Source organism: Physeter macrocephalus, chromosome 14, assembly GCF_002837175.3.
Source record: "Physeter macrocephalus isolate SW-GA chromosome 14, ASM283717v5, whole genome shotgun sequence".
In the NCBI taxonomy this organism is placed as follows: domain Eukaryota; kingdom Metazoa; phylum Chordata; class Mammalia; order Artiodactyla; family Physeteridae; genus Physeter; species Physeter macrocephalus.
Window position 1 is genome coordinate 50,585,044 of NC_041227.1, and position 22,452 is coordinate 50,607,495.

Sequence of the window (22,452 nt, forward strand, 5' to 3'; positions counted from 1 at the left end):
CACACACACACACACACACACACACACACACACACACACACACACGGTGACCCACCAGCAAGTCCTCTTGATTCTATCTCCAAAATATTTCTCAAGTCTGTCTCCTTTCCTCCATTCCCTCCACCACCACCTTAATTCACACTTCTATCACCTTTTGCAAAAACCACAGGTGCCTCAACACATTAAGCTATCTCTACTCTTGCTCCATCCAAACTATTGTCCATGTGAGAATTAAAGTGATCCTGTCCCTTCCTGCCATCACGTTTAGTGACTTTCCATTGCCCTTGGGAAGACTCCAGACTCCCAACTTGGGCTGGATCCCAAGGCTCCTTTGATACTGTGCCCACCTGTCCCTCCAGCCTTGCCTTATAGCACCTTTTAGCGTGCTCTGTCCCCCTAACTAGGATGCAAGTCCCAGAGTTCAGGAGCTGCTGCTGGCTCACTCTGGATTGCCAGTTCACCAAGCACAGTGCCAGGACAGAGCAGGCCCCAGGAAATAGTGGTGGGGTGAATAAATGAGTGAATGAATGAATGAATGAGATAGCAAGACATAATGATTCCTTCCAAGTTGGTGGTTCTCTTGTTTGTTCTCTTATTTGCACACTGGGGGGGTTTCAAAGTGGGGTGGAACCTTGATCCTGTTCTTCCTGTGTCCACGCTATGGCAGACACAGAACTCTCCCTTCAAGAAGGGATGCATAGCCCAGCTGTGAACAGTGTGGACAGATGACAGCCTCCAGCTGTTAATGCCTTGGGCCTGCCTCAGCCCTTGAGCTGCCCTGCTCTTCTCAGGTTGGCGCCGGCCGATGACTGCAAGACTGTGGTCCTAGGTCCTGACACTTTCTGCCGGACGCAGGACTCCTCTAATGGGCACTTGGCTCTGGAGTCCCTGGCGAGCGGCCAGGAACTGTCAGGTCTGCATCCCCACTGACAGCTTCCCTTGTCCCATCCTGCCTCCTCCCTTCTCCTTGCACGGCTTGTGTCAGTGTCCTGTGGCTGCTGCAGAAAATGATCACAAACTGGTGCTGTAAAACAACAGAAGTTTATCCTATCACAGTTCTGGAGGCCAGAAGTCCAAAATCAAGGGAGCTATGCTCCTTTCAAAGGCTCTAAGAGGGGACCCCACATGCCTCTTCCAGTTTCTGGTGGCTCCAGGTGTTCCTTGGCTTGTGGCTGCATCACTTCAGTCTCTGCCTCTGTCTTCACATTGCCCTCTTCGCTGTGTCTGTGTCTCTTATGTCTCAAATCTTCCTTTTCTCTCTTAAGAACACTGTCTTTGGATTTAGGGATTCCCTCCCTACCCCGCCCCAGTCCAGTGTGACCTCATCTTACCTTGATTATATCTGCAAAGACCTTTTCCCAAATAAGGTCACATGCACAGGTTCTGGGGAATTAGGACTTGAACATATTTTGAGGGGGGGATACTATTTAACTCCCACTCAGGTGTTACTCCTCAGTAAACCTTTTGCATGGCTAACTCCACCTTGACATCTGCTTTCCAGGAGACCCAGTTGACAGACTTTCTTCCCTCATCTGGAGTGTTCTGCTCCTTGCCTGTTATGATATTCCACTTCTGCTTAAATATTTTTTTGCCTTCCCAAGTCACTTGGAAGTTCCCTGAGGGCAAGTGTGTGTCCTTCTGGACAATGCCAAGTGTGACCTTTCATTTATGTGAAAGAATCTGGGGACAAGAGAGGTCTTGGAATTAGAATTAGACAAAGCAGGTCTGAATCCTATCTCGCCAACCACGGGGACCCTGGGACCTTTACTTCTCTCTTTTCATGATCTGTGAACCAGACATGATAATAATATTCACCTTTCTTGTGGTCTTTTTGTGAGGATTAAATGTTTTCATTCACATATGATGAGGGGAGTTCGCCACTGTTCTGTCTACACCATTACAACTTCTCTTCCTCACCCTCTATCTTTTAAGGGGCCTATAAGTCTCCTTTGAAAAAGGAGGGGCACCCGTGAAAAGGGGGCGGGCACATGGAGAGGTTTCCCTGGGGCTCTGCAAAGGCTTGGGCAGGACTCCTTCTGGACCATCTACAGTCTTTGGGCGGCTGTTTGTGGAAGACTATTTCCACATGGTGATGGAGCTCCTCATCCTGGGTTATGTGATCTCCCTCAAAGGGCAAGATTGTTCTGTAGGCATTGGATTGGCAGCTGCCTTTGGATATCGAAAAAGACTGAACACTGTTTCTTTCTCTTTTCACTCCTGCTAAAGTAATCCTAACCCTCCAAGAGGCAAGGAGGAGGCCTCTGATTGATGGAAAGTCTTATATAAGGAGGGGCACCAAGGAAAAGTGCAGAGATTAATCCAAGTTCTAATCCTGTTGCAGGAGCAAAGTGTGTCACCTGCTTGGCCATTGTGCAGCAGCTATTATGAATATTGTTGCTTGATATCCCAGTGTCATTGTCCTTGTCATCAGGGTGGGGAGTGAGGGACACGCTCAGATGTCAAGGCGGGAATTCTGCTCACGAAACGGATGACGGGGAAGGAGTGTCTGCAGAAATACTCCACTGGGTAGAGGGACGGAGATGCCGCAAGCAAACCAGGTTCTTTCCTGCAGTTTTGCATTCTTGCTGTGCCTTCTAGGAGATTGCAGCCTGAGAGGAAACAAGAAAGCCGGCCCAGAGATGACTTCACCCCGTCACGGTCTCCCTGTTTGCAAGGTCATGCGAGCAGAGGACAGATCCATTTTTAAGAGTGATGCGTAGAGTGGCAACATCTGAGCTTCCAGAGAGTGCAATGGTGTGATGCTAAGAGACACAGGATCCTGCTCTGCACTGTCCTCTGCCCCTCCTTCCTCCTCTCCTTCTTCCCTACTCCTTCCTTCCCCTAAATGCACTCGTGTTCCCAGACGCAGCGAGCAGAGGGCGTGGGCGAGGAGACTAGCCTGCAGGGAGGGATTGTACCTCATTATTGTACTGGACACTGTTCAGAATTAGAGCTTTGGGCCCCACAGCTCCTGCGGCAACCAACCAGGCTCTGGTGAAAGTTTCAGGCGGTTTTCTCTTCCCTTTAAAGCCTTTTGGGACATTTTCAGCAGAGGAGAAAGGGGCAGAGTTCACCTTAATCCTTCTCTGTCCCATATTTCTGCCTTTAAGTGGATCCAAGCCCAAGCCTTGTAATTATCTCAAAAATAGACCTGATAGCCATGGTGCATTCGGTGGGTTTCCTTGGCGGTGTCTAATGAAACAGCGCAGCGAGGAGGAGATAGCCTGTTGGTGGATGGATAGATGGCCCTGCGTCTGTTAATCTCACATTTCATCTCCATTTAAGCAGTCTCTGAGCTCATTAATTGTCTTTCTGAGTAGGGCCAAGCATTTATCTTTGAGAGCCATCTAGCTTTACTGAGTTCATCCAGGCTAAGGAGAAGGGGAGGGGCAGCCTGTAGATGTCCACCTAATTTTACTGAACAAGAAATAGATAGTTAGACAGAGTGATGGCTCTTGATCTGTTTTGCCTGATTGCCCGGCCACCAGAAAAGTGGTACTGGTTGCTGCCCCCACCAGTGGTGGATGAGAGTGCCACCTCCCCACATGCCGTCACGGCACGGAAGATCACCCATCTCTTTCTGACATAAGGTGGAATTTTGTCAACGCCCACATCATAGAACAAACATAAAAGAAACTCATAGAGCTGCCTAATGCACACAGAGTACCTATCTGTTTTAAACAAGCCAGATGCACAATCATTCAAATTTTATGAGAAGGATAAAGTAAAATGACTCTTTATACACTGCCACGATATTTTTTTAACCATCAGGTCCCTCTGATGCATTTAAAATAGATTCTGAATGTTGATGAATAGGGGAATAATTAAATAAAATATGGTTCATCCGTAGTATGGAATTCTATGCAGCTGTTAAAAAAGGAAGTGATGGCTGCACACCAGGGGTTCTCAACTGGTGGTCCCCTTGGGGGACCCTTGGCCGTGTCTGTAGACATTTTTTGTTGTCACGATTGGGGGAGAGGATATGGTCCTGGCATTTAGTGGATAGAGGCCAGGGATGTTGCTAAACATCCCACAATGCACATGACAGCCCCTTACAACAAAGAATTATCCACGCCAAATTTTCAACAGTGCTGGAATTGAGAAACTCAATTCTACATGAATTATCTGGAAAAGATTTTCATACTCTATTGTTAAGTTTATAAAAAGCAAGTGTTCAGATCAATATCTACAGCTCCAATCCATTTTTAAAAATTAAGAAGTATATATTATGTGTATCTGCATATGTATATATAGGCAGATATGTTTGAACATGTTTAGGAAAAAACCCAGGAGAATACATGTCTAATTTGTATTGTTTTTTGAGGGGTGAGTTTGGTGAATAGTAGGGGCTTTCTTCATTTATAATTCAGAAAAGAGTGGTGAGGAAAATAGTATTGATTTTGATTTGTATGGATTCAATGGAGACCCTACCTTTCCCGGATCACACATACTGCAAAGTGAATTTTCACAGGGCAGCACATACATTGCTTTTCAAGGGACTGTTATATGAGGCTCTCTAGATGAATGCTATGAATGAGATTTTTATAGGAGACTCTTTTCATTGCCCAGTGTCTGCCATTAGTTACAGCTGAGCCTGGCAATACTAGGTCTCGATTTCTTAAACAAACAAAATAAAATGAAACTCTGAATATGGGGGAATAAACAGATCCTAGTGCATAAAAGTTCTTTAAAACCACATCATGGCACACTAAGATGACCAACACTCAGAAAAACAACAGCCATGGAATATTCGTTTTGACCAAATTGTCCTTCTGGTCCCTTTGCTTTCAGCCAAATTGTTTTCAGTATCACAAAGAGACTTGTCCAGAAGCCTTTGAAGCATCTATTATTATACAGTTATTATGCAGTAACCAGACCAGGGGGGAGAGTGCAGTGCAAGAGGCACAGCTGCCGTGGATCAAGAGGGTTGGAGCATGGGGATGAGTGAGACGAGGCACCCAGGCTTCAGGCTCAGGGCGCTGGCAGAACTGGGATGCGCTTCTCCAACCCAGGAGATGAGGAGGCACAACTGGTGGAAAGAGGAGGGCATGGCTTGGACCGTGTGATGTTGAAATGTCAGTGGGACACGCATGTGGAGAGAGCGAGAGGACAGTAAGTTTGTTGGGTCTGGAGCTCAGGATGGCAGCCAGGACCAGACACACACATACGGGGGGTCCTAGAGGAGGTAGGGATTGAGGTCTGGATGGGACAGGAAATGGTTCCAAGGGAGGGGGAGTAACGTGCATGCAGAGGCTGATTCCTAAAGGATGCTGGCGTTCCCAGAGTAGGCATAGGAAACGGACGCCAAAGGACGAAGGGCTTTGGGAAAAGATGTCAGAGAGGGAACAGACAGACTCACTGCAGAGGGTTCCCGGCAAGGTGAGAAGGGACAAGGGTCCTGGGCTGTGCAATAAAGCTGTCCGGATAAGGGGGAGTGGGTGTTGAGGAGTAAATGAGAAGGCGGAGGGCCCTCATATGCTCTTTCTTGGATCTGTAGCCTTACTTGGATTTGTGATTCCCTAATTCCTGTCTGCTTCTCCTCCAGACTGTAAGTGCCCTTGGGGACCATGTCCATTTGTTCTTCTCACTGTGTCTCCAATGTTGAGCACAGTTCTGGAGGGTGGACAGAAAGAAGCAAAGAGAACTGAGCTTTTACAGTTACTAAAGGAGGTGAGGGAGCAAGGAAGAGAGGGGCTCAGAGAAGGAGCTGGCGTAGAAGGAGGGTTTGGAGATAAGAGGAGGGATGCTGGGCAGAGGAAAGACTGGGGGAGGCACAGGGCTTGGTTCTGAGACCCCAGGAGAAAGATCTATGTTGGTCCACCCCCTTGTATGCAGACCCCGGGCTCCACCTTGCCCCCCTACTTTTCAGCCTGTGCCTCCCTTGTAAGCTGAGGTCAGAGACCCACCTGAGCCTGCCCGGTGGACCAGGCACTGATGGGGGAGAAGACGGGTGCTCTACCCTGCCCGTGCCTTTCAACACAGGCAGGCAGGACAAGCCCTCTTGTTTACACTTTGCAAACAGGAGAGAAACGCCACAGGCGTGCCTGGTCTAACAGCCTTTGGGATGTGGTAGGAGAAGCAGCTCAACATTTATTCCACGAGTTACCTGTTTCCAAATTGTGGCTCTAGCTCTGTCATGTTCCCGAAGATTTCTCTTTATGTGGATGGTCTGTGCTGGCTGGTCCTAGCCCACGTTCACTGTTAATCTGTGCAGCGTGGACTTGACCAACAGTGGTAATAAACATACTAATAATGGTTCTAGGTATTTTCGCCCCAAAGCTTCTGTGCTATAAACATCTTTGCTGCAAACATTTTCACCCCATAACTAATTGGCCCTAAGGCAATTTTGCTGTAAGAGATAAAAAAACTGGAGAACAGTTGGTTTCGTTTGTTCACTGACGCAGGACTCCCATTTTTATATTCCATCCATCTTCGCCCTCATGATGGTCTAAACAGTGATGAGTAGGTGTGGTCGTCTTAAAACAGTGGATGGTAACAACTATTCTATCGATGTAGTTGATAGAAAACACGGTGATAAAACTTACTGGAAGTGTGAAATTGAGAGTGCAAAGCCAAATCACATATTATATTAGAAAACGATAGCATCAGTTTGCAAATCCTTAGGTGATTTGAAGGCGCAAAGTTGAACCCATGTTTCCAACAGAACTTTGGGACATTCACCAATGGCCATGTGACAATCTGCCAAGAAGAAGCAGCAGTGATACAGAGCTCAGCTGCAAACACGCATCCTGGTGTTTGAGATGGATGCTTGTCAGTTATTTGTGCAGTATTGCTGTGAATCTACATGCATTTTATTTCATTTTTATTTTTTGGATTAATTTTTTGGAGTATAGTTGGTTTACGATGTTGTGTTAGTTTCTGCTGTACAGCAAAGTGAATCAGTTAAGTAGGTGTGGTCGTCTTAAAACAGTGGATGGTAACAACTATTCTATCGATGTAGTTGATAGAAAACACGGTGATAAAACTTACTGGAAGTGTGAAATTGAGAGTGCAAAGCCAAATCACATATTATATTAGAAAACGATAGCATCAGTTTGCAAATCCTTAGGTGATTTGAAGGCGCAAAGTTGAACCCATGTTTCCAACAGAACTTTGGGACATTCACCAATGGCCATGTGACAATCTGCCAAGAAGAAGCAGCAGTGATACAGAGCTCAGCTGCAAACACGCATCCTGGTGTTTGAGATGGATGCTTGTCAGTTATTTGTGCAGTATTGCTGTGAATCTACATGCATTTTATTTCATTTTTATTTTTTGGATTAATTTTTTGGAGTATAGTTGGTTTACGATGTTGTGTTAGTTTCTGCTGTACAGCAAAGTGAATCAGTTACACATATACATATATCCATTCTTTTTAAGATTCTTTTCCCATATAGGTCATTACAGAGTATTGAGTAGAGTTCCCTGTGCTATACAGCAGGTTCTTATTAGTTATCTATTTTATATACAGTAGTGTGTATATCTCAATCCCAATCTCCCATTTTATTCCTCCCCTCCCCTTTCCCCCTCGGTAACCATAAGTTTGTTTTCTACATCTGTGACTCTATTTCTGTTTTGTAAATAAGTTCATTTGTACCAGTTTTTTTAGATTCCACATATAAGTGATATCATGTGATATATGTCTTTCTCTGACTTACTTCACTCAGTATGAGAATCTCTAGGTCCATCCATGTTGCTGCAAATGGCATTATTTCATTCTTTTTTTATGGCTGAGTAATATTCCATTGTATAATATTTGCATGCATTTTAAATGTGTGCAAATATTTTGTATTTCACAATAAAGTCTTAAATTTTGTTATTCATTTTTCATGTTTCACTATGTCCTTTTTATTTTATTTATTTATTAAAAAAAAATTTTTTTTTTTTTTTCGGTATGCAGGCCTCTCACTGTTGTGGCCTCTCCCGTTGCGGAGCACGGGCTCCGGACGTGCAGGCTCAGCGGCCATGGCTCACGGGCCCAGCTGCTCCGCAGCATGTGGGATCTTCCTGGACCGGGGCACGAACCCATGTGGTAAAAAGTAGATTTTTTTTTTTTTTTTTTTTTTTGTGGTATGTGGGCCTCCCTCTGTTGTGGCCTCTCCCGTTGCGGAGCGCAGGCTCAGCGGCCATGGCTCACGGGCCCAGCCGCTCCGCGGCATGTGGGATCCTCCCAGACCGGGGCGCGAACCCGGTTCCCCTGCATCGGCAGACGGACGCGCAACCACTGCGCCACCAGGGAAGCCCTCCCTCTTTACTTTTTTGTTATTTTATCTTTTACAGTAAAATTACCCTACAGCCAATTAGTTTTGCAGCAAAAATATTTGTGGCGAAAATGTTTATGGCAAAAAGGCTTGCAGCAAAGATGCTGGTCTAGGCTAATAACAGCTCTTGACACTGGGGCCTTTGCTGAGTGGTGGCCATGAACCAGGTGTGTGGTATCTCATTTAATCCCCACAACCACCCTGTGAAGTAGGTGGGGAGCCTGGAGCTCAGCCTGGGATGGATGGGTGGTAACGGTGGAACGTTGTCTTCTCAGGTGGCCTGGTCTCCTGTGCCCAAGACTTTGGGCAGCAAAGCAGAGCAATGTCCCATCTCTTTGTCTTTAAGGTACTGGCTTGGTTAAGCTCCCCGCAGCTTGTTGGGCCTGGAGCCCTGGCTGGGACTAGCCAGTGCCAGGGCATTTTCTTTGGTTCAGCAGAGTCCATGAAAGGGGGTCTCTTGTTTCTCTGCCTTGGAGTCCGAGGTGCTGGGGGAGGCCACAGGCATGTGATGAAGGGGCTCAATCTGAGCTTTGGGCAAGGAAAAGGGGAGCTTGTGGTGTCTACTCTCCCTTTGGGTGGGAAACCGTCTTGACCAATAGGAAGTATGGTGGAAGTGCGAGCAGAGGGCAGAGAGAGAGAGGAAGGAAGAAAAGGTTTACTTGGCTTGGATAGTGATGTTCCAGGCCCGGGGGCCACCTGGCCCTGGGATTTGCATTTCACAAAGTGTGCAACTCACCTTTTCCCTTTCGTCTCAGCCGGGGCCCTTCCCATGCTGGGAGCTGGCTCGGCATTCTGAGAACAAGTGGAACATGTGTGTGGGTCAGTCCACAGCGTGGGGGCTCTTTGGGCCTACTGAGTAGGGTGTGGCTTTTGGTTCTGTGAAAGTGTGCTTAAAATCTTCTGGTGGCTTCCGAACTTGCTTAGAGAAAACCCAAATTCCATATGTTGACCTTCAAGGCTAGACATGATCTGGCCCCTGCTTGCCTCCCTGATGTCTGACTATCCCGATACTCCAAACTTCCTGCTTCCTGGCCCTTGTCCACTCGTGCCTGCCCCAGGGCCTTTGTAACTGCTGTTTCTACACTGAAAATACCTACTCCAGATATGTCTGGCTCCTTTCAACTCTCAACCCTCCCCAACATAAAGTAGCACCTGTCATTCTCCATCCCACAACCCATTTTGTTATCATCATTGGACTTATTACTATCTGACATTATCTTCATTTACGGTTATTTATTACCTTATTTGCCACGTCCTTCCTCCTCTTCCACCCAGTGGCAGGGACTTGCCGTCTGTTTATTGCTAAAAACACAGAGCCTACAATAGCACCTGGCTTGTGTTAGGCACCCCATCAACATTTTCGGAATAAATGAATCAAATATTTCTTTCCAAGGAGCATAGTTATTTTGTCTAAGAGAAAAACAAAGGAAAAACAATTGTTTCAATGCGAAACTCAACATTTCTTGTCTTTGTATTTTTTTATGCAGGATCTACTGTCCCTGCCATACAGCCTGGTCGAGGGTGAGGTAAGTACTCATTTTGTCCTGATTAAGGATTTTTGTTAAGTCTGATGGAAATGAAGGAGGTAAAAAAGTCTCATGCTCCCTATTACTGTGCAAACCCAGCCCAGCCATGCAGTGGGCATGCTAAGGAGAAGGGTGGAAATTGCCAGTGCTCATAGCCTATAGTTTTCTTAACCTCCCCTCCCAGTTGGAGGGGCTCCTGGACATAACTGGCACAAACCTGTTACCCGGCATGGCCGTCCAATCCCATGCTCAAGGCAGACATCTGTAATCACCCATAGCACAATTCAACCCTTACAGAGAAGTTATTACTGATTGATCAGGGAAAGCTGGTGAGATGAAACTTATTCACACCTTTGATGTATGAGCTCTAGATGGGTGGTTAGGTGGCTTCTCATTAGGAGTGATGAGAGTGGTTGTGAGGATGGGAATCAAGCCCTTCCCTCTATTTCATCATTCATCTGGAGGCAAATAAAGGAAGCCCACATCTTCCGGCATCACGCCACATTTTTATTAGCATTGGAGCCACCAGAGTTTGGCCATGTAAGAATATAATTGAACCAAATGGATCTATACCTTGGGGGAAAACATTTTTTTTTTATTGATTCCAACTCTACATTATTATTGTTGCTTAATGAGGAACTAATGTAATTTCTAATGAAGCCACATGGCCCTCAGATAGACAAAGTAAGGTTTTATTTCCCTTGTGATTCTGTATGCTCTCTTCAATTAAAACTGGGAAGGAAAATTAATACAAATGTAAGAATTTTTTTTTTCTAAGATTAGTGTCAAGACGGCAGCTTTTTATTAAACATGTAAATTTCCTGTGTGATGGGATTGGAGAGACGTGTGGCTGGCCCTTGAGTGGACTGGAGATGGTTTAAGTGGCAAAGGAGGCTTCACGGAGAGTCTGAATCTGTGGTCTCTGTCATTTGAGGGGTGATTAGAGTGGGCTCTGTGCTCCACGGCCCCCTCCCCTCCTCCCAGCGTTCTGTCCCCTGGAGCTGCACTCCCCAGGCTCCTGCTGTTGGCTGCTGGTTATTGGTAGAATAATTTGAGGAACTGTGGGGTTTTTGGGGAAGTAATTTATTGATGTGAAATTCATATAACATAATAGGAGCCGTTTTAAAGTGAACAATTTAGTGGCATTTGGAATATTCACAGTGTTGTGCACCCACTGCCTCTAAACATGTTCATCACCCCAAAAGGTAACCCCATTAGCACTCACTTCCCATTCCCCCTCCTCCCAGCCTTAAGCAACCACTAATGTGCTTTCTCTCTCTCTGGATTTGCCTATTCTGGACACTTCATATAAATGGAACCAACAATGTGTGGCCACTTGTGACTGGTTTCTTTCACTGAGCATAATGTTTATGAGTTTTTTCTACGTGATAGCTGTGTCAGTACTTCACTCCTTTTTCAAAAAAATTTATTATTTATTTTATTTATTTTTGGCTGCATTGGGTCTTAGTTGTGGCATGCAAGATCTTTCGTTGAGGCATGTGGGCTTCTCTCTAGTTGTGGCTTGAAGCCTCCAGGGCATGTGGGCTCTGTAGTTTGCAGCACGTGGGCTCTCTAGTTGAGGCTCGTGAGCTCAGTAGTTGTGGCAGGCGGGCTTAGTTGCCCCGCGGCATGTGGGATCTTCGTTCCCTGACCAGCGATAGAACCCGCGTCACCTGCATTATAAGGAGGATTCTTTACCACTGGACCACAAGTCCCTTCACTCCTTTTATGGATGAATAATATTCCATTGTATGGATGGACCCTATTTGTCTATCCATTTGTGTGTTGGTGGATATTTGGGTTGTTTCTACCTTTTGGCTATGGTGAATAGTGCTGCTCTGAATATGTGTGTACAAGTATTTGTTTGAACATCTGTTTTCACTTCTTTTGGGTATATACCTAGCAGTGGATTTGCAGGGTCATATAGTAATTCTGTGTTTAACTTTTTGAAGAACTGCAAAACTTTCCCATCTATAACAAGAGGAAAAGGAGTCTCGGCAAGGTCTCTGGTGTCTGCTGGAATTTGAAGCCTGGCAGGCTGGCTCCAGGGCCTGTGTTTCCAACCACCATGCTTTCCTGCATTTGAGGGTGTCAGCCCCATTTAGCATGTCCTATTCTGTGCACTGCCCTGGGGAAAGCAGCAGTGCAGGGAAAGTGGAGGGCAGGTAGGCTCCTCTCACCTCGAGGGACCAAATGTATCACTCCTGCCCAGTCTCCCTCATTCCATGTGGCATCTTGACCTTTAAACGCTGAAGAGTCTGTGCAGTTGCTGGGCCAGTTGGTTGAGTAGTCACTTAATTTGCTGATAGGTTGTTTGAACTGGTTACTCAATCTATTTCTCTTTCTCTCAGGGCTGACAAAGTCAACTTGACAAAGTAATAACAATTCATTGGGTATCAGCTGTAAGCTGTGTGATAATACTTGAATTAGTCTCAATCTCCACAGCACATAGGCAGACTAGGTCTCATCATTCTTCTTCTCCTACCAGGGTTTGTGGGTGGAAGCCCAGAGAGGTGAAGTAACTTGCCCATAGTCACACAGCTTGTAAGAAGCAGAGCTGAAATTTGAACCCGGGTCTATGCATCTCTGCAGCCTGGATTCTCCCTGCTGTGTCAGCAGGCTTCTCCAGACTCCCCCAGCCGTCAACATTTTCCACAGTAGTGTGGTGATTTTTTTAAAAACCCATTACAGTTTGGGCTTTCCTGGACCTACACAGTCCCTAGAACATCTTGAGATGCTGGGAACTTCTAAGTCGGTTGTGAGAAAATGAGAATTCCTTTTGGGGGAATGACATTCCACTCTTCTCTCTTCCTAGTAAAACCACTAGGAAGCATATTGCAAAACAGATGATCTGGCATCTACGGTCAAGGTGATTGTTTTTTACCTGACTTTGTATCCTGCGTTCTCAATACTTTGGCAGTAACTGGGGTGAAGTCTGAATTTGTTGTGTGGAGTTGTTCATCTTTCTACTCCCAGTAGGATGCTGCACAAAACTGCACAGGGAGGCTCTAGGTTCCTAGCATTGCTGGCAGCCCAGGAAGCTGGAGATGGGATGCTTCTCAGGTGAGAGAGAGAAGAGGGTGATACAGGTGACATGGGCAGGTAGGTCCTGTCCCCAGGGAATCCCTGGCTCCTCAGGCACCAAGCGGTTAAATGCTCTGCCTGGAAAGTAACTTCCCCCAGGTTTCCTCTCCTGAGCATGATAAAGCACAAAGGGGAGCTGGGGCATATTTACACTTGCTTCTTGCACAGGTTTCAATGGCAGTAATTCTCTGACCTTTTAAAATGGATAAATCTCCTTGGCAGTGGCATATTTCTCAAGCTTAGCTCAGAGTGGGGGCCGAGGAATTGGGAGACATGGCCAGGCCAAGGAGATTGATTAGCCCCAAGAGGTTCTGTTCTGGAAACCTGCCACACCCATGGCTGCACTCAGGGTGGTTTGGGTAGAAAAAAGTGTGTTTTTGACCAGAGTGTGAGTCCTTGCATCACCTCCCAGATGGATGAAAGCAGGCAGGCTGTTTTTCAGATCGCATTGGATTTATTCCTTTGATCACCTGCCTTCGTTTGCCTCCTCTGTGCGTTCTGGTGGATGCTCTGCTCTAGTGTCTCTGTTGTTCTCCATCACAGGGAACACCGGGCGAGAATCTTATTATCACGGGTTCTTTAACTCCCTTGCAGCATCACCAGGGAGCATAATAACCTCTATGGTTGGCAGTTCCCTTCCTTTTATCCTCTTTTCCTTCCTCCTCCCTCCAGAGCTTCTGACCAAGAGGTGTGGGAGAACCCGGAGAGAAGGGTCTGGCGTTTCTCAGATCTGCTGTGTGCCAGGTGGACTCCCACAAGAAAGGTCATTAGTAAACCCATTTGCAGGTGGGGAGCCTCACACCAGAGAGGCAAACAACCGTTCCAGGTCACCCAGCTCCCTGGAGGAGGACAAGGATTAAAATTTGGGTCCGACTGACTATGGTATTTGTTCTTTCTGATGCTGCCTTGAGGACAGGAAGAGGTGGTGTGGACGTTCCAGCAAGTCTCTTTCCCAACGTCCAGGCTCCTCACTTAATTCTCAGGGTGGTGCCTATGCTCCCATCTCACCTCCTTCCATCCGCTGTTTGTAAATTCACGGCACCCTCCCTGTTTGAGAGGCTGGGACTGGCTTCCCAGCTATCATTTCCTAACAGAAGGAATGCTCTTTCCAGCTCAGCAAGTGTCGGTTCATAATTACCAGTGTAATTAGAGCAGGATTTACCATCTGAGCCTCTGTGGATGCTGCAAGCCTGCCGGCATAGGTAGCTCTGGCTTAGCAGGGTGTCTGGTTCCCCAGGGAACCCAAGGTGTCTTCTGGGCCCGGCAGAACCATATGGAATTACCCGCTCAAAGTACCCAGGCAGATCCAGAGGCTTCCCGTGGTTCTAAGAATAATGCCCAGACACCCTGACGTGAGCTGGCTCCCAGGCACCTTTCTGAACTTGGAGGCTTTCAGATCCAGTGCCGTCTCCTTTTAGGAGCCTCTGATGACTGGCCAAAGAATCAGCGTCTCTCCTGCCCCACACAGGTTCTTTTCTATTGCTCTGTTTTACCTTCTTCATGGCACTTAGCACTATCTGGAATCATATTCTTTTCTTGTGCTCATGTTTATTTACTTGACTCTCTCTTACTAAAATATAAGCTTCAAGAACCACATCTTGCTCACTTGTCTTCACATATCTTGTTGAATGAAAACCTGAGACCTTTGCTGACACATTATTACTCCTGTTACACTCTGTCACACCCCATTGTTTATGATCATGCCTCTGTTTTTAATAACTTTGTCTACTTACCGTTTTTCTTTGTGCTTGGAGGAGGTCTGTAAAATTCCTAATAACAAGCACCTTATCTTTTTATTTCATTGGATCTCCAGCACCTTGTGTAGTACCTGGTAGGGAGTAGATTCTCAATGCACATTGGATGGGTGGGTCAGTGGATGGATGGGTGGGCAGTTAGGTGGATGGATGGGTGGTTGGTTAGGTGGATGGGTGGGTGGATGGATCAGTGGATGGATGGGTGGGTAGGTGGATGGATGGATGGGTGGGTAGATGGTTGGGTGGCTAGGTGGGTGGGTGAATGGATTGATAAATGGGCAAGTCTGGCTAAATTTTCCTGAAATACCCTTTGGACACTTGTAAAGTTGTGCTCTCTATCTGACAAACCTCATTAATTTTACAATAAGGGCCTTGGGTCCTTTTTTAATCTGAGATGGATTGGTTAGGGTCTCCCAGAGCCACTATATTTCTGTTGGTTTCTCTTGGTACTGGCCACAGTTTGTGTTTTATATATTTTGAGTCCATGTTCTTTGACTCACAAGGGGGATTTACTATTTAGTACTGGTTATGAAGCTTTTATTAATATGCAATGACTATCTTGAGCTTGGGTTTTTCTAAAATCAGTGTGGCTTTCCATCTGTCTTTGGTTCCCATGGGCCAGGGCACATCCTTTCATTGTTACTCTTTTTAAATTTCCTCTTGGAAATGCAGATGTCTCTTGGAAGTAGCCTATAGATGGATCTTGTTTATTCACCCTGTCTGTAGCCTTTTAATTGAGGAGTTCAGCATCAGTATATTTGCCATTATATATGTCTGATCACCTGTCATTTAAAAAGTTATTCCTTAAAAGAACTTTTCTTGCCGTTTCATTTATTTTCTCTCTTCTTGGTGTTGCAGATTCAGTTTGATTTGCTTTTATCTTACCTGCTGATTTGGAAGGTAGGCATTCTACATGTGGTTTGCCTTTCACTTCTTTGAAAAGGATGCTGTAACCCTTGTTTCTCTAATAGTCAGTCAAGAATGAAATGGCATCTTTGAACTCCATCCAGGCAAGATGAGGACATGTAGCTCACCTGCACTTTGCATTTCTCTGCACCCTCTTCTGTGTTCCCAGGAATTGTCACTATAATTGAGACTTCAGAGCCAGCTTAATGCCCATAAGTTGTAGTTTTGACATTGTCGTAGTAGTAGATAATGCTGGTGGAGGGGTTAATACATAAGAGGCACTGTACTAAGCACCAGATATAGAATTTCTCACCTAATCTTCTCAACAACCTAGTGAGGAACTGTCCTTTGCCTCCACTTTTAGACAGTGAAAGTGAGTCTTCGGTGTTTCATAACTCGCCGGAGGTCACACATTTGAGTGGGTGGCAGAGCCATTAGTACCTGGCTCTGGCTCTGCCTCTTAACCATGCCTGTCTTGCTCCCTGTCGGGGATGACTGCTGCCGGCTGTATGTGGCTTTGGCAATGTATTTATACCCAGCAGCTCCTCGGGGCTCTTACCTGCTCTGTTTCCACCCACAGTGCCCCTTCTCGAACTAGACTTACGATATCGACCCCCAACTTCCAGACCAGCAACACCCACATTTTCATGTGTTGAGGAAGCCCCTGGGGGATCTGGTTAAGATGCAGAACCTGATTCAGTAAGTCTGGAGTGAGGCCTGAGATCCTGCATTTCTTATAAGCTCCAAGGCGATGCTGCTGCTGCTGGCCAAGCGCCTGCCTGTGACAGCAAGATTCTGGGTTAATCCAGAATCTCGTCATTCTGCCTGCTTAATTGGCTTTGTTTTTATTGGTGCTCTAGCTCATTACTCTTTAATGCAGTGGTTAAGCAAATGGCCCCTGAAGACAACTGCCTTGACTCAAATCCCAGCCCAGCTGCTGACTCACTGGGATAACAGTGCCCACATCACTGGGTTGTTGTGGGGTATAAGCAAAGCAAGATAAATGAAGTGTTTGGAACGGTGTCTGGCACATGTTGAGGGCAAGGTACATGCTTGGTATTATTATTTGCTCCATCGAAGGCCTTCAATCTATTACAATACAAGCCTTTCGCTACCTCCCTCTTCTCTTCCTCCTCCCCCCTCCCACAGCTCCTTTCCCAGACTATGGGATTTGTGCAGACCCTGTCCATAACCTCCAGATTCTTCCTGTTTTCTCTACATGAATCATTTCAAGATGGCTGGAGTCTCACCTCTTCCATGCAGCCCTCCTGGTTAATCTTTCTCAGTCTAGTCCTCCCAGTTAGTCTTATGAAAATGTCTTCCTCTCCATCTAGCTGCAAGAATTCATATTGAACTCTTTGTAACGGATGTTTTCATGGATATAGATTTGGAAAATGCACTTTGACAAGCTATTTTGGATTGGGGGGCAAGACGCCTGGGGGCGATCTGAGTAAGAACAGAGCACTACTATTCTTCCTGAGTGAGCTGTATAAGCTTAGCTTCAAAAGGGAATTGGTTAGGATAATAGAGGCTTAGAGACTGCTGGGCGGGAAGAGCAATGGAAGAAGAAGTGAAAAGAGAACAAAGCAACTGCCGTTTGGAGGAAAACTATGGGGAAAAATCAGAGATTTTTGAAGGGAATTGTCGGGAAGCTCTGCACTGTTAATGTGCAGCATTTTCGCCTTCCCACCACCTCATGAATGTTCAGCAACATGTCCATTTCCGGTTAGTGTTTTGTGGCATTGGCTTTGTTTGGGGGATGGTGATGAAGTGCTAGGTATGGTCTCAAGCAGACATGACAGGGGTCAAGTTGACAAGCTGGCCGCCATCTGCATTGGTAGCTCATCTACACTGAGGTGGGACTCAGGTGTTAGTATCTTTGAAACCTTCCAATGTACAGCCATGGTTGGGGACCACTAACTTCAAGCAATGTACCCCGCATTCGTTGTGTAGGGCATTCGTAGTGTTAAGTGCCCAGAGCAGTTTTCTAAAAAGGTGGTAGTCATGTTACTGTGGTTGTCTAAGTTTGGGGAACAAAGCTAATTTTGTTTCTTCACTTCAGGGCTTATCAGCACCTTTACTATGCTTATAATATTCTGTGACCGTACAACCTTTTTGGGGAATATCTTTTAGCATGTGGGTATTTGATGCCTGCTTATCTGTGGTCCCCAGAGCCTGTTTAAGGAGAACTGAAAAATTCCCCTGGATGCGTTTACTTTGGTGGATTTTATGATGATGATGGTGCTGGTGAAGGAGGTAGTGATTTTGATTATGACCATCTCACCACCAAGTAAAGAGCCAAAGAATGAAGAGGGAGATGCTCAACCCCCCTCCTGGAGACAGGCTGCCTTCCCTACCAGGTGGCCTGGACGGTCACTTCCAATTTGGGAACTGGTCTTACTTTGCATAAGTGATTGAAGTAATTGCACTGGCTGTTTCTTAATCTACAAGATGCTGAGTAGGGATGGGACACCTAAAGGAGTTGGTTCTGATTTTCACTAGATTGTTTTTGATTCCCAGTCACTGCCTTATTGCTCTCTCTAATCGCAAGCTCCATATCGAGGAGCTGGGGTACATATGGTACCTAACTCTCCCCTCTTATGATGGGCTTGTACTTCAGGATGGATTCCTTATGGCTACTTCTCGTGTGGGTGCTTCACAACTTTCTGATTGCAGAAAGGTCTCCCTAGAGATGCAGAGTTGCAAAACAATGTGTCTTGTCCCTGAAGGGAATTTCTGGCACAGGCCCTATTGTCCTTCCCCAGCCATTAGTATGAAGCTTTCTGGCAGCTCAGGCAGAAGGGATGTGATGGAAAGATCAGCTCACCCAACCCAAATGTAGGTCCTCTTGCTTCTCACTGCACATCCTGTTGGCCAGCCTGGCTTCCCCACTTTTAGGCGACCATTTCTTTTTGCTTCAGCAGCTCAGTAGGGAGGGAGTAAGGAATCCACAACCCACAGAACTGCAGCTCTGCATCCCTGTCTCCCTTGGAGGCGCAGGTGACGGAAGAGGCAGCCAAACATTCCTGATTCCACAGCCAAATGTTACTTCCTCCCTGGAGGCTCAGCTTGGTGAGCAAATTCCAGAGCCTTGGTGTTTTTCCTCCCAATTTAGGCTAGACTAGCAAAGGGGGTTTGATTTCTAAAAGTGGGGCAGTCTTCACCCTGTCCAATCTGAGTGGACCAACAGAGAGAGGGAAGGCTGTGAGCACTTACGGGGCTGCGTGCTGCTGGCAGTAGTGTTTCCACTGTGCCTTCCAGTAATGGGTAATAAATGTTCAGGTATTTAACCTGGAATCAGAGCTGCAGCATTATTGATTACCTGGAACATCTCAAGCTCTAGACAGCGAAAGCCCCTTGCATGAAGAAGTGTATCTGTAGAAAATCACTGAGAATTAAAGTTAAACAGACATGCATAAAACATACACAAGGTAATCCTCATTGGCCTTACGAGTGCAGGATTAGAAGTGCTGGTGAACTCTGAGGTGCCAGCCCAAGACTCAGAGGTGCAAAAGGATGGGTGGATGGATACTATCAGTTTCTCTCTCCAGATCCACCCACTGCTCTTCTCTACCCTCTTTGTGACCCGGGAGCCTTCCCTATATAGATCACAGTACCAGGCTCCCTTGCCCACTGGCTTCTGGTTGGGTTTGGGCAATAGGGAGCCATGCAGGTTATGGGAGGAAGAGGAGAGGGCAGGGCATTTACAGACCCTGCTCCCTCCCATGGGCTGCTGCATTCCTAAACAAGACAGCAGGCAACCTTCTCTGTCTGTAATCAGGCTCAGAGATGGTGGCAGAGCCTGAAATCCCACTGTTACTAGCCCCAGAACACTGCATTATCTCTTGTGGTTGCCCTAACGCCATCCCCACCTTTACAAATAGTCCCTTTATTAAATTCCTCTCAAATTATCCTAATTCGAGTGTACCATCTGTTCCCTCCTGGAACCTGGGCTCATACAATGGGCAAGATGTGGCTTATTCCACTACGTATAAATGGAGTCACAGTTTAAATGCCATCTTCTTCAGAGAGCCCTCCCTGACCCCCATTCTTCTCTGTTACAGCATCTGTTTGATTTCCTTTATGGCACTTGTCACATCTTGGTGCTGTCATTAGATTGGTTTGTTGGTGTGTTTGTTGCTCATCTCCTTCCCTAAAACAAGGACTTTAAGAACAGAGAAGTTAAGTGACTTGTCCAAGGCCACACAGCTAGGAGAGGGTAGAGATGCAATGTGAACTCAGGACTCTGATTCCAAAGACCCCACTTCCAGAGCCACGCCCAGAGGCCGAGCTGCAGGTGGGGTAGTTCCATTTCTTTAGAACCACTCCACCCCTGTTACCTGTACTCACGGACAGAGAAGGTTGGGTTTCCGGAAACAGTCTATGAGCCTGAAGTTGCCTCCTCTTGCCCTCTAGGCATTTTGCCCAGAAGCAGAGGCAGAGACTGGTCCTCAACATCCTGGTCCCTTCCCTTCCTTTTTTTCTCTCTCCCTGTCCTCCAGCTCAGTCACCAGGAACTTGACCCTTGTCCACAAGCCCTTCCTTCTCCAGTCAAGAGGTGGTTTCCATGCACGGGTCTGTTGCATGTTGGGGCCGCTCAGATGCTCAAGTGGCAGGGTCCTCCCCAGAGATGGGAGCTGTCTCAGATTCACAGAGTGACTTGTGATCTGGTTTCCTTTCAAGGGAGAAACGCAAAAGAAATCCCCGCTGTGCTCTGCAGAATTGCTAATGGTGTGTATTGAAGCATTTGACCACAGGTTGAAGCCCATGAGGGATTTTCTCCTAATCTCCCTCAGAGGTTCCAAGGAGGTGAGACAAAAACACATGCATACCTGTTTACACATCTAGAAACACCTCACCCATCTATACATCATACATAGATTAAAAGAAACAACACCTATAGCTTTGTTTCTCCAAAATACAAGTATACAGGAAGAAAACAAAAAATATTCTGTGATCCCATCACCTAGATAACTCCTGCTGACATTATAAATGCACTTGGTTAGACAATTCACGGGGGACAGAAAGGTACAAAATGCCTCATTCCCCGGCCCCCTAGCCCAGCCTGTCCTACTTCCCACTGGCTTTCTGAATTCCTTCTAGAAAGATCATCTAAGGCTATGCTAGTGTGTGTGTGAATGTGTATAGCAGCACTTTGGTATTCAACGCTGATACCAAAGTGGTCACACAGATTACACTCTTTTGTGACTTGATTTTTTTTCTTGTATCTTGGAGCTCTTTCTATATCAGCACAATCAGTTCTTTTTAAAAATATTTATTTATTTGGCTGCACTGGGTCTTTAGTTGCTGCATGTGAACTCTTTAGTTGTGGCATGCAGGCGGGATCTAGTTCCCCGACCAGGGATCGAACCCAGGTCCCCTGCATTGGAAGCGTGGAGTCTTACCAACTGGACCACCAGGGAAGTCCCCGGCACAATCAGTTCTATTCCTTTCTTCTCGATGGCTGCATAAAATGTCATCTTATCTCTGTGCCATGATTTGTTTGATCGCGACAGTTAGGCTGTTTCCATGAATTTGATCTTAGAAACGATATTTCAGTGAACATCAGTGTGCATACATCTTGCTGTATTTTGCAAGGAAATCCATGTACACTATATCCCTGGAGGTGGAATGGCTCGGGCAAAGGTCAGAACATTTTAAATTCCCATAGATATTGCAAAAGTACCCTTTGTGATGGTTGTAGCCACATGCACAATCTTATCATTGATTATCAGTGCCTGGCTTCCCACACAAGTATAGTAGTCTAAAAATATCCAAAGACGCTCACTGTTGGCAGTGGAGGACTTAGTTTGTTATTCCTCTTTACACTTGCATTGGTCCACACAACCTCTGTGGTGGTACTTTCCATGTTGACTTGAATTTTCTTTTCTTGTTTGGCTCCTTCATTACACTAGTGTCATCTAAGGCTGGATTGGGGTCTTAAATTAAGCATCTTCCCCCAACTCAGTAGCGAGCTTATGGCTGACAACCATACATGCTGGCTTGAATCTCTCAACTGTTCCATATGACAAGTGCCATGGAAACATGTTCTCAGCTCTCAAGGATGAGATTATCACCTAGCTGTGTGTCTTTCTTCTTGATCATGGCCAGTTGCTGTGTCCTGGAAAAGGTAGATACTGTGTACTTCCTTAGGCTGAAATTTCTTGGTCAGCTTTTGTATTACTGTGCTTGGCTGCTGTAACGAATTAACCACAGACCGGGCAGCTGAAACAACAGAAACGCATTTTCTCACAGTTTTAGAGACTGGAAGTCCAAGATCAAAGTGTTGCAGGGTTGTTTTCTCCTGAGGCCCCTCCCCTAGGCTTGTAGATGGCTGTCTTCTCCCTGTGTCCTCACATGGTCGTCCCCCTGTGTGTATATCTTCGTCCTAATCTCCTCTTATTAGGACACCAGTCATATTGATTCGGATCCATGCATATGACCTCATTTTATCTTAATTACCTCTTTAAGATTGTATCTCCAAGTATAATCACATTCTGAGGTACTGGAGGTTAGGACTTCAACATATGAATTTTGGAGGAGGCACAGTTCAGCCCATAAAACCCGTTCTCTTAGGTAGTGATGACAGGGGTGCTTGTCCCAGGTAGGGTCCTACGCTTGCAACTTTCACTATGGTGAGTCACACGACAAGCCCATGGGACATCACTTTTTGACATCTCAATGCTTTTTCCAATCTCTTTCGGAGACCCAGTGCCTATAAGACTCCTGGCCTAGGTGGGCTGTGAAGTGTCTGGGGCTGGGAAACTTGGACCTTATTATTTCTCAGACTGTGAACACGGATGACTTTTCTGTGCCTGGTGGTCCTGCAGGCTGAAGGAGTCTTACAATCCATGCTGCACTTGGAAACAAGGAGTTTGCCTCCCAGGCCAAGGAGAAGATGGGCAGATGTGTCTTTGGCTG

The 22,452-nt window shown here is 46.2% G+C and overlaps 1 pseudogene; it reads left to right on the forward strand.

The window, feature by feature from the left end:
• Positions 1-22,452, forward strand: part of LOC129392707 (uncharacterized) — a 608,335-nt pseudogene that overhangs the window by 221,537 nt on the left and 364,346 nt on the right.